A 21,513-nucleotide genomic window follows, 5' to 3' on the forward strand; every position below is an offset into this window, starting at 1 on the left:
AAGTACGTAGCGGATTGTGTTTTCATTGTCCACAGTTACGTTGGTGATTTCGTCAATCAGAGGTGCATTAAAAAGACGTTCGTTTTCTCCAGGTGGTCTTTAATCGGCTCGAATTATAGCTTTATGGTCATCAGAAATCATTGTCTATCACTGTTTTGAATACGTGAATCAGTTGATTGTATCTGTGTAAGATCCTCTGTACATCTTCGACTACTTCTCATCTCAATCCACTGATATTTGTGCATCGTTGATCAATCTTTGTTTCTCCAATTCCGATGAAATATACTTGCAAAAATTTATGGTTTTCGTTGGATAGTGGTAGTAACGAATGTGAGTCCACTGTGTTAACCAGTACTTTTATAATATATACTGATTATTATTGAACTTTAGAAGCCATGAAAGCTTTTCGCTGCTGCATGAAGAATAGAGAGCCTGTCTACTCTGTCCTCAGAACTATTTTTCCACTTTGTACACAGGCTTAATGTCTCCAAAACTCTTTTAATGTTGGCAAGGAATCTTTTACGTGGCTGTCCAGGGGGTCACCTTCCAGTCTTTCAGTCTGTTCGGAGTCATGTTTGACGCCGCGTCTGCTGTGCCAAGCTTTTCTTCTCAGAGCAAAGCTCACTTCTAACGTCCTCGATTATTCGTTGGACATATTTCAGTCTCTGTCTTCCCTTATAGTTTTTCTTAGCTCCGTCTACTACCAGGACTTCCTTAATTCTTATTTGTTCTCTTAATTTTCAGTATCTTTCTGTAACACTGCATACCTAACGTTTCGATTGTCTTAGTCCAATGACCATGATTCACAAACGTATACTGCTATGCACCATACGTACATTCCAGAAACCTCTTCCTGATATTAAGTCCTATGTTTGGTACTAGTAGATTTCTTTTGATGTCGAATGCCCTCTTTCCCTGTGCTGCACTGCTTCTTACATTCTCCTTGCAGCGTCAGTCACGTGTTATTTGGTTTGCAAGGTGGCAGTATTCCTTAATTTCGTCTAATACTTGGCCCACAAAGTTGATTTTAAATTTTTCGCTTTTCTCATTTCTGCTGTTCCTCATTACTGTCGTATTTCTTCGATTTACAGTCCATATCTTGCGCTCATTCAGTTAAACAGATCCTGTAATTCGTCACTCTCATGGACGATAGGAATATCATCAGCGAATATTATCACTGGCATTCTCTCACTGTGAGTTTTAATCCTAATCAAGAACCTTTGTTTTAACTTCGTCATTGCATACATGGCCAACCGACTGAAATCTTTTATATTTAGTTTTTTTCATTGCATATGTGGTTCTTTGTACAAATTATAAACGTCATTATCTTGTAATATTCACCATCTCTTATCATTGTTGACTAGCCTAGTTTCATATATTTTCTTAAGTCTGTGCTATCAGATTCCAGTGCATCGATATTTACTAGACAGCTAGTTAAAAAGAATGGCAGTTTTTTTATCTCTGTTCATCTGCAAACCTGTGGCTTTTATACCATATAGATAGCACATTTGAAGAGCTTTCAATTCATTTATTTCAGGTAATCTGCAATAATGGCATATGTGAGGATATTAACTTCGTTTCTCTGTGTGCTCCACCTTGTAACAATAAAACTTTTTTCAGTTATTTTGTTAATTATAATATTAAATACAAGTGGAAGTAATGAATTGTAACACAGGATTTGGGTGGAATCGGTTTCAGGTTGGAGTTGCACAGATGTGGGACGAATTTAGCAACTAATTTAATAATAATAATTAAACAGAACTTAAATTCCAGCCCAATGTAGTTAATGAAAGAGGTCTCAAACCAGAGAGTAGCAATGAAATTTCCTTTGACACAAGGAAACAGAATTTAGTGAGACAGAGCTAAAATCAACTTTGCCCCAACAGACGGAATTAGGCTACACAATAAATGTAGCTTCTGCAATGAACCAAACGGTGCTAAAACAGCTATCAGACTTAATTAACACCACACGCATAGAAAGAAGTTAAGCACTGGTCTGTGGCTACTCCCAAGACCAATGCCGACTATGACAAGCTAGTATCAGCAGCCTACGGGGCTTCCTATATCGGGGGTAGTCAACTTTTTTTTAACCTACCGCCCACTATTTTATCTCAGTTGTAACTTCTTTATGGCTCACCAGTTCTACAGTAAAGATGATCTATAAAGTGAGAAAGTAACTTTATTTTAGAAAATTTATAAAGTAGAGTTACAGCAAGTTAAAGCATATAATGATAATTGATTACAGAATACTTCATGTCAGAATTTTAAGGAAAACTAATGAAAATATCTTTAATCCCCAACTGTACTGCCCACCATGAAAGCGAGCACCCATTATTGGGCAGTAGGGGGCATATTGACTTACACTGACCTCGATGTATTCGTATATCTTAATACAATATTCTGCACAATAAACACATATATGAATGACTCACACAGAGAAAAATAACAAGATAAGTTCATTGCACCACAATAACAGCAAGATCACTCTCTTTACAATAATATATACAATTCAACCATGCACACAGATTTTAACTACCAATATCAAAATGGCTCCTACTTTTAATGAAGACATTTGCACACCCAGCGTGCCATCACACAAGAACTACAACACGTTGCACTGCGACAAAGGACTTCCTGTGAACCTTATTACCTGTAAACCAATACGCTCAATACATTGTTTGTCTTCTGCGCTGTATACCGGGTGATCAAAAAGTCAGTATAAATTTGAAAACTGAATAAATCACAGAATAATGTAGATAGAGAGGTACAAATTGACACACGTGCTTGGAATGACATGGGGTCTCATTAGAACCAAAAAAATACAAAAGTTAAAAAAATGTCCGACAGATAGCGCTTCATCTGATCAGAATAGCAATAATTAGCATAACAAAGTAAGACAAAGCAAAGATGATATCCTTTACAAGAAATACTAAATATGTCACCATCATTCCTCAACAATAGCTGTAGTTGAGGAACAATGTTGTGAACAGCACTGTAAAGCATGTCCGGAGTTATGGTGAAGCATTGGCGTCGGATGTTGTCTTTCAGCATCCCTAGAGATGTCGGCCGATCACGATACACTTGCGACTTCAGGTAGCCCCAAAGCCAATAATCGCACGGACTGAGGTCTGGGGATTTGGGAGGCCAAGCATGACGCAAGTTGCGGCTGAGCACACGATCATCACCAAACGACGCGTGCAAGAGATCTTTCACGCGTCCAGCAATATGGGGTGGAGCGCCATCCTGCATAAACATCGTACGTTCCAGCAGGTGTTTATCAGCCAGGCTGATTCTGTAACATATTGGCGTACCTCTCACCCGTCACGGTAGCAGTTACAAAACCAGAATCACACATTTCCACGAAGAAAAAAGGCCCGATAACGGTAGATATGGTAAATCCAGCCTATACCATGACTTTCTCGTCGTGCAATGGAGTTTCCACGACAGTTCTAGGATTTTCGGTAGCCCAAATTCTGCAGTTGTGGGCGTTGGCAGACCCTCGGAGCGTGAAATGAGCTCCGTCGGTCCACAACACGTTACTCAACCAATCGTCATCTTCCGCCATCTTCTGAAACGCCCACACCGCAAATGCCCTCCGCTTCACTAAATCTCCAGGTAACAGTTCATGATGCCGATGGATTTTGTACGGACGACAAGAGCGACTGTTTTGTGCAATTTGAACAGACACTGGTACAGAATCACTTGCTAATTGACGTGATTTCCGGCGACGTCGACGCACAGTATTTGTGGGACGAACACAGCCACTGTTAGAGAAAGTGGCACTGGACGAAGCGGAATTAACTACATGAATGTCCATGGGCGGAGGTCCACGGGCCTGAGTGTCCTTGGTTCGATTCCGGCGCGAAGCAAAAGGCCTGGAATGGTTGTGATTGTCTGATCTGAGCTTTTTCTGGCAAACACTTTGAACATGTCCTTTCTTATTACAGAAAAAGCAAATAGCTTGGCGTGACGGGCAATTGTCACGCGAATGTCTAGTAGCACACCGCGGGCATGATTTCACTGCATTTGTGTGCTGGCGCGGCTCACCTGGTTTAGAGCGCAGCGGCAGCTGTGCGGACGTGCGCGAGGGCAGTTGACCGGGCCGCGCAGTGCGCCCGGCAGGCCGGTTAATGTTACACACGGCTGGCGAAGTTTCAAACGATTCCTGAGCACAGTCAAGTGTGTCTTGCCTATCCAATACGTCATCACTTGTTGAAGGGAGGGATTAACTAGTTTCAAAATTTGCTCCCGGATACGAACATCAGAAACGTTCTGTGCAATTGCATCACGCACCACAGTATCTGAATAAAGAAGGCCACAGTCACACTCAAATGCACAATCCCTAGTAAGGCCTTGCAAAGTTGCAACCCACTCCAGATTAGTTTGACCGGCTGTACGTTTTGTACGAAAGAAAGTATACCTTTTTGCAACTACATTAACTGTTTCCTTGAAATAGGCGTCCAATGCCGATAAAATTTCTTCGTAGGACAGAGTTGCTACGTCGCGTCGGGGAAACAATTTCACTATCACACGGTACGTTTGCACGCCGACACAAGACAATAAGTGAGGCTGCCGCTCGTTACCTTGAATTCTGTAGGCGGCGAGATGAAATCCAAACTGGCGTGACCATTCCGTCCAGGATTCCACGTCTGGGTCGTAGGGCCTAAAAGGCGGTGCAACTGCGAGTTGTGGCTGCGGTAGCTTTGAAGCGGCGGCTGCCGCATCGGTTTGAATGGCACGTTGACCCTGGACGAGCTGTCCAAGGGCATCCAATAACGCCTGCGTCTCCTGATCCCGCAAGCGATAAAATTCGGACAGTACATCTGGCGAAGCCATGACACAAGTAAATGTAAGCAATTAGAAAGAACACGTTTTTCTCGTCGCCAATGATGTGTTGGCAAATGTGCCAACACCTTGTAGATAGAGGAGGCCGAAATGCACGCTATCTAACACATACGGGCGTGAATTCTGGAACAGGATAAGTAGTGAATGTGTAGCAAGAAAAGTACGTTGCTTTGGGAATACTTAACTTTTATATAGTCCTTTGGTTTACAACGTTCTTGATGAGACATTTCATACGATAACTATCAAACTATGTAAGGCTAATGGCGCCTTGCTAGGTCGTAGCCATGGACTTAGCTGAAGGCTATTCTAACTGTCTCTCGGCAAATGAGAGAAAGGCTTCGTCAGTGTAGTCGCTGGCAAAGTCGTCGTACAACTGGGGCGTGTGCTAGTCCGTATCTCGAGACCTGCCTTGTGGTGGCGCTCGGTCTGCGATCACACAGTGGCGACACGCGGGTCCGACATGTACTAAATGGACCGCGGCCGATTTAAGCTACCACCTAGCAAGTGTGGTGTCTGGCAGTGACACCACAGCCTCACTCACGCAATCTCATATGGCTACACGACAGAATTCACTCCACGGATATCGACAAAATCATTCAAGCTGAATTTCCCAATCCACAAGAAGATCCGGAACTGTAGGACATAATAGTGAAAAATATAATTCATCGACCATGCGCGCCATTAAACCGCAATTCACTATGTACGAGTGATGGAAAATGCACAAAAAGATACCCAAGACCATACTTTGACGACACACACACCGAGGTTGACAGCTATCCCAAATACAGGAGACGATCACCTAAAGATGGTGGCTTCACAGTAAAGGTACAGTAACTGGGTTTTCTCTTTTGATGCTAGTCAATCGTCAGGATGAGCATTACTGCAAAGGGCATTTGATTCTAAAGCATTATGACAGGGTGAAAAACACTAAATAAATTACTTTTTCTCTCTTAACAACATGTGGGCAGGGTGGGTTCTTCCTTGGCTGGGGTATGAGGTACAATGAAACAGCATTTTTACATAAGACAACTTTTATTGAAAGTTTTGTACCATGGTTTCCTTACTGGATTGTTCTGGCTGGGAGAGCGGCAGCTGTGTCGTTTGCGAAGCCTCTGCTGCATGAGCAGCGGCGTCTGATTACGCCTGGCGGTGTGTATCTCGTGTCGCTGTGTCGCCCAGTTGACTGGAGACGCGCATCGTAGGTGGCCCGTTTAATTATTGAGAACGAAGTCGTGAATCGGATGGTGATAGCTTGGATGTGGCGTCCCAGTGTTTCTCTCTCTATGCGGCCGTGGGTGTTGTGCGTAGGCCAACGGAGGGGCGCGGCGGGGGAAGGCCAGTGTCCCGGACTCGAACAACGGACTCCAGCTTGCCAGTCTTCGGCTGTCAGATCTTCATCCCAGCTCACAGGTGACTGCTGATGTGAGGCCGTCTCCTTGCCGTCCTCACGAGTCACCCGGGTACGTAAAAATCAGTCTTCAAATACCTTCTAGATTCTGTCTTCTGGCGGCGCGGCTGCTGCTTGCTATTCCATTACAGCGGCGAACTTGGTGCTTCTGTGTACGATGTAGTCTCTTCCTGTATCACGGCCTTCAGCACCGACTGAACTGTAATGGAACTGAACTGAACTGAAAACTACTCTGTTGGGCCCACTGCGTCTCGCGTATTTATTCAGTTCACTGGAGGTGAACGACTCCACGGTCATTGCCTCTTCTGTCACGTTGAAAAGCTTCTCGAAGAATCTTCTTAACGTCGGTCATTGGCTCTTGGAATGTAGGCGAAGGCCTTTGATCACATGTGACAATTGAGAAACACGTGAGCCAGTCGGGCGATGGCCTGACGGCTGAATCGACAGCGTTCGCTTATGTGGGGAGGGCGATGGCTTCTCCTGAACGTACTGACTTCACGGTCATTGCCTCTTCTGCTTTGCTCGCTGTTTGCCAGTGTGTAACTCTTCTAAACTAAACTAAGTTTCTCATTTATTTTCTGATTTCTGCTTCACTTCACATTGTTTTCACTAATTTATTTACCTATCTTAAGTACCGCTCAATAGTACGAATACGAGGCAGCCACGAACTGGAAATAAATAATCAGTGGGTTGTACTATGTAACACTTATTCTTTCCAAAATGTTCCAAGCACATATAAACATAGAATACTGCAAATCAGGGAAATCCATCAAATATGTCTGTAAGTGAACAAAAGTAACATGGCGGTATATCAAATAGCCAAAGACAGCGAACAAAAAAACAGAAACAACGAGAGCGTCCTATACCAAATGGGAAGATGCAATGGTAACGAAGCAGCGTGACGAATTTTCCGTTTTCCCATACACGAACGTGAACCAAATGTGCAACATTTAGAAGTACATTTGGAGAATGGACAGAAAGTTTACGGCACAGACGACACTGCCAGAAAAACTGCAAGCGAACCATCTCAGAACGCAACATTAACAGCTTTTTACCAACTGTACTAAACAGATTCATTGTCGAAAACATTAGTATATGTCGACATCCCTACCTATTACACGTGGAACACGACAAGAAAAGTCGAAAACAAGAAATTCCAGTGGAAGATCATCCAGGAATCATAAAAACTGGTTCACTAGGCCCAGTATACGTCGTACATTCGAACAACACCGAATGTTTCCGTCTCAGGATGGTGCTACGTATTTCGATACGGGGACCAACAAGTTTAATAGATATCATTACTATTGACGGTTACCTATGCCAGACGTACAGAGAAGCATGCCAACGTGAATACACAACGGCACATAAAAATCACTCAAAGTCATGGACAGAACACTACAAGACTTGCGAGGAGACTCTGATGTGATGGAAGCAGGTCTGTTCCTACTCTCAGCAGATTTTCGACAAGCACTTACAGTTATCCCCAGACCAGCAGACGAGATCAGTGCATGCTTTTAAAAAATCACATCTCTGGCCACACACACAAATACTGCGGCTGACAAAAAATATGGGAGTTGAACTATCGAAAGACGAAACAATAGCACATTTTGCTCAACCACTTTTGCAAGTAGGCGAAGACACACATTCTACTGACCAGGAAGTTGGCCTCACTAAACTCAACATAGCCACTACTGAAGACGAACTCGTCGACCAAATTTATCCAAACGTTGTTCAAAACTATACCAATCCGGACTGGCTATTTGAAAAAGCGGTTTTGGAAACTAATAACGATATTGTCGAAGATATCAACTTCGATGTCCAAAAGAAAATTCACGGTGAAGAGAGAATCGACACAAATGGTAAACATTGAGGGAAGTCTGAACTACTCGACAGAATTTGTAAACCCTTTGTAAATATGAGGAATGGCATTAGACTACCTTCGACTTAAAATTGGATCTCCGATCATACTATTCAGAAAAATCAACTCACCAAAATTATGTAATAGAACTAGGATGTTCGTCAAACAGCTATCCAGTAATATCATCGAAGCGGAAATTATGACTAGGAAGTATAAAGACACACACTGTTTATCCGCAGAATACCACTGGTCTCTACTGAATTGCCTTTCCAATTTAAAAGACTGCAATTTCCAATCAAATTAGGCTACAGTTTCAGAAATGAAAAAGCGCAGGGAGAAACTTTAAAATATTTTGTCATCAACCCTAAAGACTTCTTCTCTGACGGTCAACTATACGTAGCTTGCTGTCGAGTAGGAAATTCGAAAAATGTCTACATACATACCCCGGATAACGAAAAGAGAAATGTTTTTTATAAACAAGTACTCTAAATAGCTCGAATACGTTTTCAATAAAAAATTTTACCCCTTCTACTGTAAATAGTTAGAATGTATTTTCCATAAAACTTTTTTACATCTTATACTTTAAAGTGTTTTTTATTCCATCCATCACAAAATCTCATATCAATTCCCTGAGTGAAGCCCGGTGTCCCAGCAAGTAAAATAATAATAATAATAATAATAATACATCGTCAATGAGAGTTTGACAAAGGAAACGAAAACATAAATGTAAAACATCAGACGGATATTTGCATACGACCACTAAAGAAATACGAATTATTTCTAGTAATTCTTCACGGAATCTCGGCACGGGAGCGTACGCAGATGCTCAACAAACACCAGTAGTCGACAGCAGAAGAGAGGCTGACCGTTGAACTGCCGAGAGCAACTTTCCACGTATTTCTTCCTCCGAAAAAGACTCGCCATACGACGAGGGCGAGAAAATTGCACCACATAAAGAGGTTTGCTGGTAAACATCCTTCCCATGAGCTATTACCGAATAGAAAGGGGAATAGGAGATTGCTGAAATACCCACCGCCACTGACGTAAGGCGTCTTGCTGAGTGCACTGTCTGACGAAAAGTGTCCGGACGCCTATAGTGGGACTGATGATCTCAGAAGTTAACTCCCATAGTGCTCAGAGCCTATAGTGGACACCGATATGAATTGTGTCCTAGGGGTAGGAAAAGCCGACAGATTAAATCCGGCACTGCTATTTCAGTCCCGAATAACAAGTATTTTTTGGTATTTGTTTGGTCTCGGCTGTAGTGGATTTATTTTATTATTTACTAATAGCTGTGTAAAAAAACGGTATTTACCATAAATGGAGCTAACATTTTGGATTTTTAAGTAAAACTTTTTTTAAATAACTAATAATTTTTATTCGTGAAGTTTCCATCGTTTTGAAATTTTGCGTTATTACAGAAAATTGGAAAGTGATCAGTACTATTTTAATAACAACACCGACCGTTAGAACCAAGCAGTTAGCACGTAACGTGTAACTCAGTACCACACTGCTGAGACCATAACAAACCTGTTGCAATGTGGTGTGGCTTATTAGGCAGTGCGGGTGCACGAGTAGTGTTCAAGACTTGCAACTACTTGGTCTGTACAGTAGTTTGTCGCTGTCTTCGCCGGACATTGGTAGTATTGCAGAACGACACCATCCATAATCTGTAAGTATTTAACTAAGTTGCTTACCAATGGAGTACAGTGTTCCATTTGCTTAAAAAAACCGGACAATAAAAAGAGGCCAATGCTTTAATTTATTATTGAAATTTTAGCTACTTTAATGCAACTTCTCCCGGTAAATGTTACATTTTGACTACTGTCTAAAGTGGTCGTTTGAATTTTTTGAACGAAAATTGTAATTTTATCAGCAAAAAATCAGTTGTCTTCAAATTCTTGTTAAATCTATCCTACTACAAAACGAATTTTTCATTCAAAATAATTAGAGAAAATGAATGCTACATATAATATATTAAAGCTTATTATCGTTCTGCCATTTATATGAAACAAAGAAAGAGAAAAAAATATGGCAACAGTAATAAATTGAAAACTTAATTAACTCAAAGTGTAGTTGATTTGCTGGCTGTGTCTACTTAATGTGTCTTTGTCCTCCCATAGCCCATAGAAAAGGGCAATCTAACTTGAAAAATAGAGTTCTCCAACTTCAGTTTTCGATCTTTAGCAGTGACTATTCTTAGCTGCCAGATAGTGGTATGACCTTCAATTAAATGAATTTTTTGAGAATAATTTCAATAAATTAGAAACAGATTAGAATTTTGATTCTACCTCCTTATTACGAGTATAATACAAAAGTCTGGGGGAGTTGTACACTTTTTCAATCTTAGTTCTATCTCCGCACTAGTGATGCGACTAAGTCGATAAGAGGGTGTTGGTTGTAGTGACACAGAGGGAGCAAGAGGATCTTGCCTGCTGCGTGAGTTTCCCCATCGCCGAGGTGGACACCGTGCATACATAAAAGATATATCGAACTGCGACAAGTTCAGATGCTTCAAATGGCCCTGAGCACTATGGGACTTAACTTCTGAGGTCATCAGTCCCCTAGAACTTATAACTACTTAAACCTAACTAACCTAAGGACATCACACACACCCATGCCCGAGGCAGGATTCGAACCTGCGACCGTAGCGGTCGCGCAGTTCCAGACTGAAGCGCCTAGAACCGCTCGGCCATGCGACAAGTGTCTTTACTAAAAGTGCCGAAATTGCAAAATGCCGGAGTTACGTGTTCGTATGTACCGTGCCGACAAATGGATTGTAGTAAAGGACAACGTGTGCCGATTATTACAACAGCGTGTCACGGTATTTCAATGCATTTTGACCTGTGTCGAGATGTAACGTGAACAGAAATGTACGACAATGATAGTGACTGTCTCCACTTTTGTGTGTAATGAAAACTTTAATTTGTGCAAAATTTTCGCAACATTCGTTAGCGCAACCCTCTGTCCTTGGAATAAAGCATTATGGAGCAACCAAAAATACTACTGAAACAACTCTCTGTAATTCTCCCTTTGAGACCGATAGGTATAACTATATGGGCAAAAGAACAAATATTATTAATTATTGTAATTTGGAGACTGAGATATGTAGAATCATTATCCACTGACGGAATAACAGGCTCTTAATTCCGAATTCGCGATCGCTTGTTCAATAATTACTACATGCTCGTCGATTTGATCAGACTTCGTAGAGAAATGATAACTACCTCTCTCAAAAAGTTTGCTACCGTTAGTAGTGCTCTGCATGAGATGTCAAAACAAAGGCTTCTAATTGTTCATCGGCAAGGGGTTATTCCAGAAAGTGTTAAGTACCTGCAAAAATCCGATACCTGGTCCGTCAGCTGTGAAAATGGTGATTATTATTCTTTGAAATAAACTCACCTACAAAATTTAGTGTTTGTATAATTATTAGTAACGAAAATTAGAAACGCTTACATAGGCAGTGGCCAAGGCAAAAAAGAGAGAGAGAGAGAGAGAGAGAGAGAGAGAGAGAGAGAGAGAGAGAGAGAGAGAGAGTGAGAGAGATGTGTCTGTCTCTAAAGAACAAGCGAGAGTAAGAGAGAGGGTCACAGAAAAAGGTGATGAAAACGTTCTAAAAAAATCGGAGACAGCAATTTGTTCATTTTCATCGCTGTCTGCAGTAAGTCTGCTTACTTCGACCATGAAAAGCATCCACACTGAAGGGCCAAAGAAATTTGTATAGGCATGCGTATATTCAAGTACATTGATATAAAAATAAGCGTAATACGACGCTGAGGTGGACATCGCCTACGTAAGACGACAAGTGTCTGGCGCACTTACTAGGTTGGTTATTGCTGCTACAATAGCAGGTTATCAAGATTTGAGTGAGTGTAAAAGTGGTGTTGTAGTCGGCGCACGAGCGGTGGGACACAGTATCAAAGAGGTAGCGATGAAGTGCGTATTTTCCCGTAAGACCATTCCACGAGTGTACCGTGAATATCAGCAATCCGGAAATCTCTGACATCGCTGCGGCCGGAAAAAGATCGTGCAAGAACGGGACCAACGACAACTGAAAAGAATCCTTCAACCTGAAAGAGTGACAGAAGTGCAACCCTTCACCAGATTGCTGCAGATTCAATACTTGGCCATTAACAAGTCTCAGCGTCCAAACGTCATTGATATGGGTTTTCGGAGCCGTAGGCCCACTCAAGTACCCTTGATGTCTGCACGCCCCAAAGCTTTACACCTCGCCTGGGCCCGTACACACCGATACTGGACTGTTGATGACTAGAAACATGTTGCCTGGTATGTCGAGTCTCGTTTCAAATTGTATCGAGCGGATGGAAATGTACGGGTATGGAGACAAACTCATGAATCCATGGACCCTGCATGTCAGCAGGTGACTGGAAAGCTGGTGGAGGATCTGTAATGGTGTGGGGCGTGTGCGGTTAGAGTGATATGGGACCACTGTTACGTCTTGATACGACTCTGACAGGTGACACGTACATAAGCATCCTGTCTGATCACATGCATCCTTTCTTGTCCATTGTGTATTCCGACGGACTTGGCCAATTCCAGTAGGACAATGCGATACACCCACACGCCCAGAATTGCTACAGAGTGGCTCCGGGAACACTCTTCTGCCTTTAGACACTTCCGCTGGCCATGAAACTCCCCAGACATGAACATTATTGAGCATATCTGGGATGCCTTGCAACGTGCTGTTCATAAGAGGTCTCCACCCGCTCGTACTCTTACGGATTTATGGACAGCCCTGCAGGATTCATGGTGGAAATTCCCTGCAACACTACTTCAGACTTTAGTCGAGTCCATGCCACGTCGTGTTGCGGCAATTTTGAATGCTCGCGTGGGCTCTATACGATAATAGGCAAGTGTACCAGTTTGCGTTGTACCAGGTTGTCCGTTAGGTCTCGGTCATTTAAAATAAAAGTTAGACTGTTTTATTATTCGAGCGCTAACTATACCATTAATTTATCGGGGACGTTTCAAAATAATAGCGCTAAAAACATCAAAAATCGATTATTTCAGATATCGGTTATTAAGAGAGGTTTCAGCCGTCGCAGTAAAAAGATGAAAAAATCGGTATAAACGAAAACCGATTGTTTCTGTCATAACCGCCATCCTTATTGTGCCCACCTTTCCCCTGCTTGAAATATGTTGGGGACATTTTCAATGACGTGTCCGAATATCTGTGGCGGAAAGGCGGTCCATTCTTCCTCAAGAGTCGAAACCAGATCTGATGATATTGGATGCTGGGGTTTGGAGAGATGCCGAAATTCTGACTAAGCTCAAAGGTGTTCTGTCAGATTCAATCGTGACTCTGGGCAGGCCAGTGCATTTTTAGAATGTTACTGTACACAAATCAGTGTCTCACAGTTTTTGCTTTATGACAGGATGCTTTGTCCTGCTGATACAAATAGTAACTGTTCCTGTACTGTGCGGAGTACAAAATACTCTGAAATGTATTCATGTCGCTGGCCGTTGTGGCCGAGCGGTTCTAGGCGCTTCAGTCCGGAACCGCGCGACGGCTACGATCGCAGGTTCGAATCCTGCCTCGGGCATGGATGTGTGTGATGTCTTTAGGTTAGTTAGGTTTAAGAAGTTCTAAGTTCTAGTGGACTGATGACCTCAGATGTTAAGTCCCATAGTGCTCAGAGCCATTTGAACCATTTTGTATGCATGTCGTTCACCATTTAGAGCCACTAGGAGACCACATTCCAACCAGGAAGACCAATCCTACATCGCAACACTACTTCAGTGTTGGCACTACAAATGATGACAGTTAATGTCCACCAGGCATTCGCCAAACCCAGACCCCTCCATCATGTAGCTACAGGACACAGCGTGATCCATAACTCCACGTCACTGGTTTCCAGTCGATCTTTACATAACATCAAGTGTCGCTTAACATTGATTACTTACGAGGAGGTGCTCGACCGCTGTACACTTTTCTTCCTGACGCCGTACCCAAAGTCACTGTGCTACCTGGGTTCCTGGTATCACTCCGGAACTCACGAGTGATTCCTTCAGCTTACTTCACACTGTTCTCTTTTGCAACCACCCTCCGCAGTGCTCATCGGCCCCTGTCAGTCAGAACATTTGGTCTGCCTAGTCTTGGTTTAGCTGTGATGGTTCATTTGAGTTTCCACTTTACAACGCCATCACCAAGGGTAGATTTGGGCAGCTTTAGAAGGGTTGAAATATGTCTGATTGAGATGTTAATCAATGACATTCAACGACTAGAACCCGTCCGAAGTCATTGAGCTGTCCTGACTAACAAATCATGCTGTTACCGCTTCTCTACTGACAAACACGGTACTCTCTGCCTCGTTTCATACTGGTGGGTCCGCCTCTCGTGATATCTACTGACAACCTCCGCATTATACAGGGAGAATATTAAGGTCATATGAACGTGTTTCCAGAAATGGATGGTGTGCGGGCAGCGACAATAAATCGTTCTGGAACACAGTGACAACATATGTCCAAAGTGGTCTCTATGGGATGAAAGCACACGTTCACACGTCGCAACACGGATTGGCGCACTGTTTCGCCCGTTCCAGCTTCGTGAACACACTGTTGGATGGTCTCCACACCAGGAACTGGTTCAGCGTACTCAATGCTTTTCAGATGCCTCCAGAGGTAAAATCCAGGCGGTTTATGTCCGGTGATGTATGACATGCTACAGGGCCTCAGCGTCCTGTACAACGTCCGAGGAAGACGTTGTAGAGGTGCAATGTCAAAGTGAGATGGTGCTCAGTCATGCAGAAACCACATAACCTCTCGTATTGCCAAAGGCATATTCTCAAGATGCCCAGGTAGAGTATTCCGCAGGAAGTCCAGGCGTTGCGGAATAATACCCGGTACATGTAGGTGCTCACCGAGAATTCCTGCCTTCACACTGATACTCAACTGATGTTGATGAGACACCTCAAACATTCCATGAGGATTGTCTGTAGCCCACAAATGACTATTATGCAGATGGATGATGGCAGTTCTGGCAAAAGTTGCCTCACCGGCGAAGAGGATTGATGACAGAAATCCCATAATAGCGATGGTCTGGTTCGAAAACAATTGACAAAATTCTTGCTATAGAGGGAATTTCGCTGCTGATAATCCTTCCACTTGTTGCAGGTGATATGGGTAGTGGCGGTTATCACGCAGAATACTCATAATCGTACTAGGGTTAGTTTCAATATTCTGTAGAACCCCGTCCTCCAAATATCCTGTAGAATAAGGTCCTAAAAATCCGATGTAAGTACAGTCCGCCGCCTCCCTGCATATTCGTCTGTCTGAAAGGACCCATGATCAAACAAACGCTCAAAAGGGCTTGAAATGTTGTGTGGTGTGATTGATGTCTGTGAGGGTACTTGCTTTGGTATAGCCGTGCTGCCTTACGACCGTTTCCATCTGCTTGGCTGTACACAAACACCATCTCGGCTTGTTCCCGACATGAATACAGGACCACTGTGCTGCTTACAGTACGCTGCGTCAGTCACACAACCTGCATCACTCAAGGAACACAAGGCAGGTGGTCAGATGAACTTTCAGTCGTCCGCGCCATCTACGCTGGCAACGATGCATTTCCGGACACATATTCATAGGATCTTTTTCCTCCATTTCCAGTCAGGAATACGGCCCTGCAGTTTCATTAATGTTCATTCTGTATAGTGGTGTGTCGAAACTTTCATCAGATAGTGTCACTCCGAACGAAGGAAAGACGTAGATGTACATCTACATCTATATCTACATTTTACTCCGCAAGCAAATCAACTGTGTGTGGCGGAGGGCACTTTACGTGCCACTTTCATTCGTGATCTCCTCGGGAGGTATAAGTAGGGGGAAACAATATATTCGATACCTCATCCAGAAACGCATCCTCTCGAAACCTGGACAGCAAGCTACACTGCGATGCAGAGCGCCTCTCTTGCAGAGTCTGCCACTTGAGTTTGCTAAACATATCCGTAACTCTATTACGCTTACCAAATAACCCTGTGACGAAACGCGCCGCTCTTCTTTGGGTCTTCTCTATCTCCTCTGTCAACCCGACCTGGTAAGAATCCCACACTGATGAGCAATACTCTAGGTCGAACGAGTGTTTTGTATGCCACCTCCTTTGTTGATGGACTACATTTTCTAAGGACTCTCCCAATGATTCTCAACCTGGCACCCGCCTTACCAACAATTAATCTTATATGATCATTCCACTTCAAAGCGTTCCGTACGGATACTCCCAGATATTTTACAGAAGTAACTGCTACCAGTGTTTGTTCCGCTATCATATAATCATACAATAAAGGATCCTTCTTTCTATGTAGTCGCAATACATTGCATTTGTCTACGTTAAGGGTCAGTTGCCACTCCCTGCACCAAGTGCGTATCCGTTTCAGATCTTCCAGCATTTCGCTGCAATTTTATAATGCTGCAACTTCTCTGTATACTACAGCATCATCCGCGAAAAGCCGCATGACACTATCTACTAGGTCATTTATATATATTGTGAAAAGCAATGGTCCCACAACACTCCCCTGTGGCACTTTAACGTCTGTAGACGTCTCACCATTGAGAACCTCATGCTGTGTTCTGTTTGCTGAAAACTCTTCAATCCAGCCACACAGTTGGTCTAATATTCCGTAGGCTCTAACTTTGTTTATCAGGCGACAGTGCGGAACTGTGTCGAACACCTTCCGGTAGTCAAGGAAAATGGCATCTACCTGGGAGCCTGTATCTAATATTTTCTGGGTCTCATGAACAAGTAAAGCGAGTTGGGAGTCACACGATCGCTGTTTCCGGAATCCATGTTGATTCCTACAGAGTAGATTCTGGGTTTCCAGAAATGACATGAGACGCGAGCAAAAAACATGTTCTAAAATTCTACAACAGATCGATGTCAGGGATATAGGCCTATAGTTTTACGCATCTGCTCGACGACCCTTCTTGAAAACTGGAACTACCTGCGCTCTTTTCCAATCATTTGCAACCTTCAGTTGCTCTTGAGACTTGCGGTACACGGCTCTTAGAAGGGGGCAAGTTCTTCCGCGAAAATAAATAAATCGCCAGGTCCTGATGGGATTCCAATTCGGAGTACTCTGCTGCATTGGCTCCTTACTTAGCCTGCATTTATCGCGAATCTCTTGCCCAACGTAAAGTCCCGAACGACTGGAAAAAAGCGCAGGTGACGCCTGTATATAAGAATGGTAGAAGGACAGATCCTGAAAATTACAGACCAATATCCTTAACATCGGTTTGTTGGAGGATTCTCGAACATATTCTCAGTTCCAATATAATGAATTTCCTTGAGACAGAGACGTTGCTGTCCATGCATCAGCACGGCTTTAGAAAGCATCGCTCCCGCGAAACGCAACTCGCCCGTTTCTCACATGATATATTGCGAACCATGGATGAAGGGTATCAGACGGATGCCATATTCCATGACTTCCGGAAAGCTTTGGACTCGGTGCCCCACTGCAAACTGCTAACTAAGGTACGAGAATATGGGATTGGTTTCTAAGTATGTGAGTGGTTCGAAGACTTCTTAAGTAACAGAACCCAGTACGTTGTCCTCGATGGTGAGTGTTCATCGGAGGTGAGGGTATCATCTGGAGTGCCCCAGGGAAGTGTGGTAGGTCCGCTGTTTTTTTCTATCTACATAAATGATCCTTTGGATGGGGTGGATAGCAATGTGTGGCTGTATGCTGATGATGCTGTGGTGTACGGGAAGGTGTCGTCGTTGAGTAACTGTAGGGGGATACAAGATAACTTGGACAGGATTTGTGACTGGTGTAAAGAAGGGCAGCTAACTCTAGATATAGATAAACGTAAATTAATGCAGATGAATAGGAAAAAGAATCCTGTAACGTTTGAATACTCCATTAGTAGTGTAGCGCTTGACACAGTCACATCGATTAAATATTTGGGCGTAACACTGCTGAGCAATATGAAGTGGGACAAGCATGTAATGACAGTTGTGGGAAAGGCAGATAGTCGTCTTCGGTTCATTGGTAGAATTTTGGGAAGATGTGGTACATTTGTAAAGGAGACCGCTTATAAAACACCAATACGACCTATTCTTCAGTACTGCGCGAGCGTTTGGGTTCCCTATCAGGTCGGATTCAGGGAGGACAAAGAAGCAATTCAGAGGCGGGCTGTTAGATTTGTTACTGGTAGGTTGTATCACCACGCGAGTGTTATGGAAATGCTTCAGTAACTCGGGTGGGAGTCTCTAGAGGAAAGGAGGCGTTCCTTTCGTGAATCGCTACTGGGGAAATTTAAAGAACCAGCATTTGAAGCTGACTGCAGTACAATTTTACTGCTGCCAACTTGCATTTCGCGGAAAGACTACAAAGATAAGATAAGAGAGATTAGGGCTCGTACAGAGGCATATAGGCAGTCATTTTTCCCTCGTTCTGTTTGGGAGTGGAATAGGGAGAGAAGATGCTAGTTGTGGTACGTGGGACCCTCCGCCACGCACCGAATGGTGGATTGCGGAGTATGTATGTAGATGTAGATGTACGGATCCATCACTGATAAGCAATTCTCAAGTATAGGTCGAACGAGTGTTTTGTACGCCACCTCCTTTATTGATGGACAACACTTTCTAAGGACTCTCCCAATCAATCCCAACATGACACCCGCCTTACCACCAGTTAATTTTGTATGATTATCTCACTTGAAATCGTTCCGTACTCATACTCCCAGATATTTTACAGCAGTAACTGCTATCAGTGTTTGTTCCGCTATCATATAATACTTTAACGTCTGTAGACGTCTCTCCATTGAGAACAACATGCTGTGTTCTGTTTGCTAAAAACTCTTCAATCCAGTCACACAGCTGGTCTGATATTCCGTAGGCTGTTACTTTGTTTATCAGGCGACAGTGCGGAACTGTATCGAACTACAGAGTAGATTCTGGGTTTCCAGAAATGACATGATACGCGAGCAAAAAACATGTTCTAAAATTCTACAACAGATCGATGTCAGAGATATAGGCCTATAGTTTTGCGCATCTGATCGACGACCCTTCTTGAAAACTGGAACTACCTGTCCTCTTTTCTATTCATTTGGAACCTTCCGTTCCTCTAGAGGCTGTACACAGCTGTTAGAAGGGGGGAAGTTCTTTGGCGTATTCTGTCTGGAATCGAATTGGTATCCCGTCAGGACCAGTGGACTGTGAGTGTATATTTACAATTGGTGGTGTCCTTATATACAAACTGTTATTTATTGTTCTGTTTATACATATGTGATTTTTTCTTAATCGTGTTGTTTCTGTAATTCTTACTGTGATGTTCTAAGCCATACGCTAAATAAAATAACCAGAAGACTTTCCTCTGTTGAGTGATTTCAGTTGCTTTCCTATTCCTTGGACACTTATTTAGATATCAACCATTTTTTCGTTCGTGCGAGGATTCAGAGAAGGAACTGCTGTGCGTTCTCCCTCTGTGAAACAGCTTTGGAAAAAAGTGTTGAGTAAAAGGTTAACCAGTCTCGTATTGGTCGGTGTCTCCTTGCAGGGATCTTTTGTAATATGGAAGTGACACGCGCAGCCAGGCTGGAGCTCAGGCCTGATATTTTCGTCAGGAAGGACGCGCTGCGCTGCAGAAGCGTGACCTGTAGACAGGTGAAGAACGACGCTCGGATGGGTCGCCGTATTAGGCGGGGTCGGCCGCCGGAGGTGGGAGGGGCCGCAGGGCGCGCGCGGGTGGTGCGTCAACTCAGCCCCAGCCACCCCTCTCCACCTCCCCCCGTCTGTTTGGACACAAAAATTGAAAAAGAGGAGAGAAGGACCGAAACTATCTGCAGGGAGCGAGGACGCGGCGCCGACCTCCCGCTAACGAGCAGCGTGGACCGCCTCGCCTACACACGCGCCGCGCCGCGCATATGGGTCGCCTGCACCGACGCCCACGCACACACGCGCGCGCTCGCAAACACGCCCACACACAATAGAGCAGAGACGCGCGGCCGCCAGGTTTCCGGACACGCACACTTCCCTTTGTCGGGATAAAAATCTCATCTTGCGCGGATTACCAAACAACACACAAACACGAGCGACGAGGGGGCGGGTTGGAGGAAGGCGGGGGGGGGGGGGGGCGGTTGGGGGGGGAAGGGGATGGATAAAGGGGCGTGGCGCGCCAGCCGAGCGCGCCCTCCGGCCGATATTGAGTTCATTATTTGCTTTAGATAAATGCCCCGCACCCGTTCGATGAAAACACCTACGCTGGCGACCCTGGGCACTGAAATGCAAATTTACAAAAAATATATCCGACAAAAAAAAAGTGGGTGGGAGAGGCGGCGCGCCGAAAATACATACATACCGACATATAGACGTATATATATATATATACAGAGAGCTCTGTGAGGTAGGTGGCGGATTTGCCCCCTCCCAATTCTCCACCGCAGTCCCAGCACACGTGCCGGGGAAAGGCCAGCGCCAGGGAATAAAAATCTTTTATGGAAGCATAAACAGAATTATTGGTAATTCATAAAAAAAGGGGGCGAAGCGGCAAGGGGGAGACAGCGACAGCGGTGACAACGGCGGCGGCTGGGAAGGGATTGGGAGCCGGCGGCGGCGGCGGCGGCGGCGGCGGCGAGGGCTTGCGGCTTAGCGCCGGCCGGTCGGAGCGCGCCAAGAGCGATAGCTTTGGTGCGGCGTGGCGTCGATATTCGAGATCAGAGATCGCGTCGCCAATAAAAGGGCGGGCCGCGATTTATGCGCGCCGGGCCAGCGAGCGCCGCCTCGTTTTGATTTGCAACCTGACAGACTCGCGTTAACAGCCAGCGAGATTTACCTAGCCGCCCTGCTGTGGGGTGCACGGGGGGTGCGGCGCGCAGGTCGCGCTGAAACAAAAGAGGCAGCCGAGGGGCAGGGGGGCAGCGGCCCGGGGGACGGCGAGCTGCAGACATCACGGGTTGCGCTGTCCGGTGGAGGCCCACCCACGTGACGGCTTCTGCAGCGAGCTGCGTCAGAGCGACGCGCTGGTTTCAGTGTCATGCTTTGGTCGTAGCAGCGGGCTGCCTAAACGAGTTTCCAGCATTTGTTATTTATATACGGATTTATTTACTTATTTAACATCGCAAGAATGTGCTGCTCACTATGTCCGTTATGTGGTGGCCAATTCACCCTAATCAGCCAATTGCTGTTGAGGGTGAGGGCCGGGCCACATAAACAACATTCACAGTTTATAACAACAACACTTTTATTAAACCTTTTTTTTGGCAAAATAAAATATAATCTTTAAAGTTTTTGTAATAAGGTAAGTTAGCAAAAAATCCTTACAAGCACGGGCAGCCGCCCTATTCAAACAACAACATTAATCTTTAAACAAGCATTAAGTGACTCGCATGTTAATTAAATTCTGTACACAGTAAAGCTCCCGAAAGGAGACTACAGTAATGAGATCAACTT

This window comes from Schistocerca piceifrons, chromosome 7 (genome assembly GCF_021461385.2).
Source record: "Schistocerca piceifrons isolate TAMUIC-IGC-003096 chromosome 7, iqSchPice1.1, whole genome shotgun sequence".
Classification (NCBI taxonomy): Eukaryota; Metazoa; Arthropoda; class Insecta; order Orthoptera; family Acrididae; genus Schistocerca; species Schistocerca piceifrons.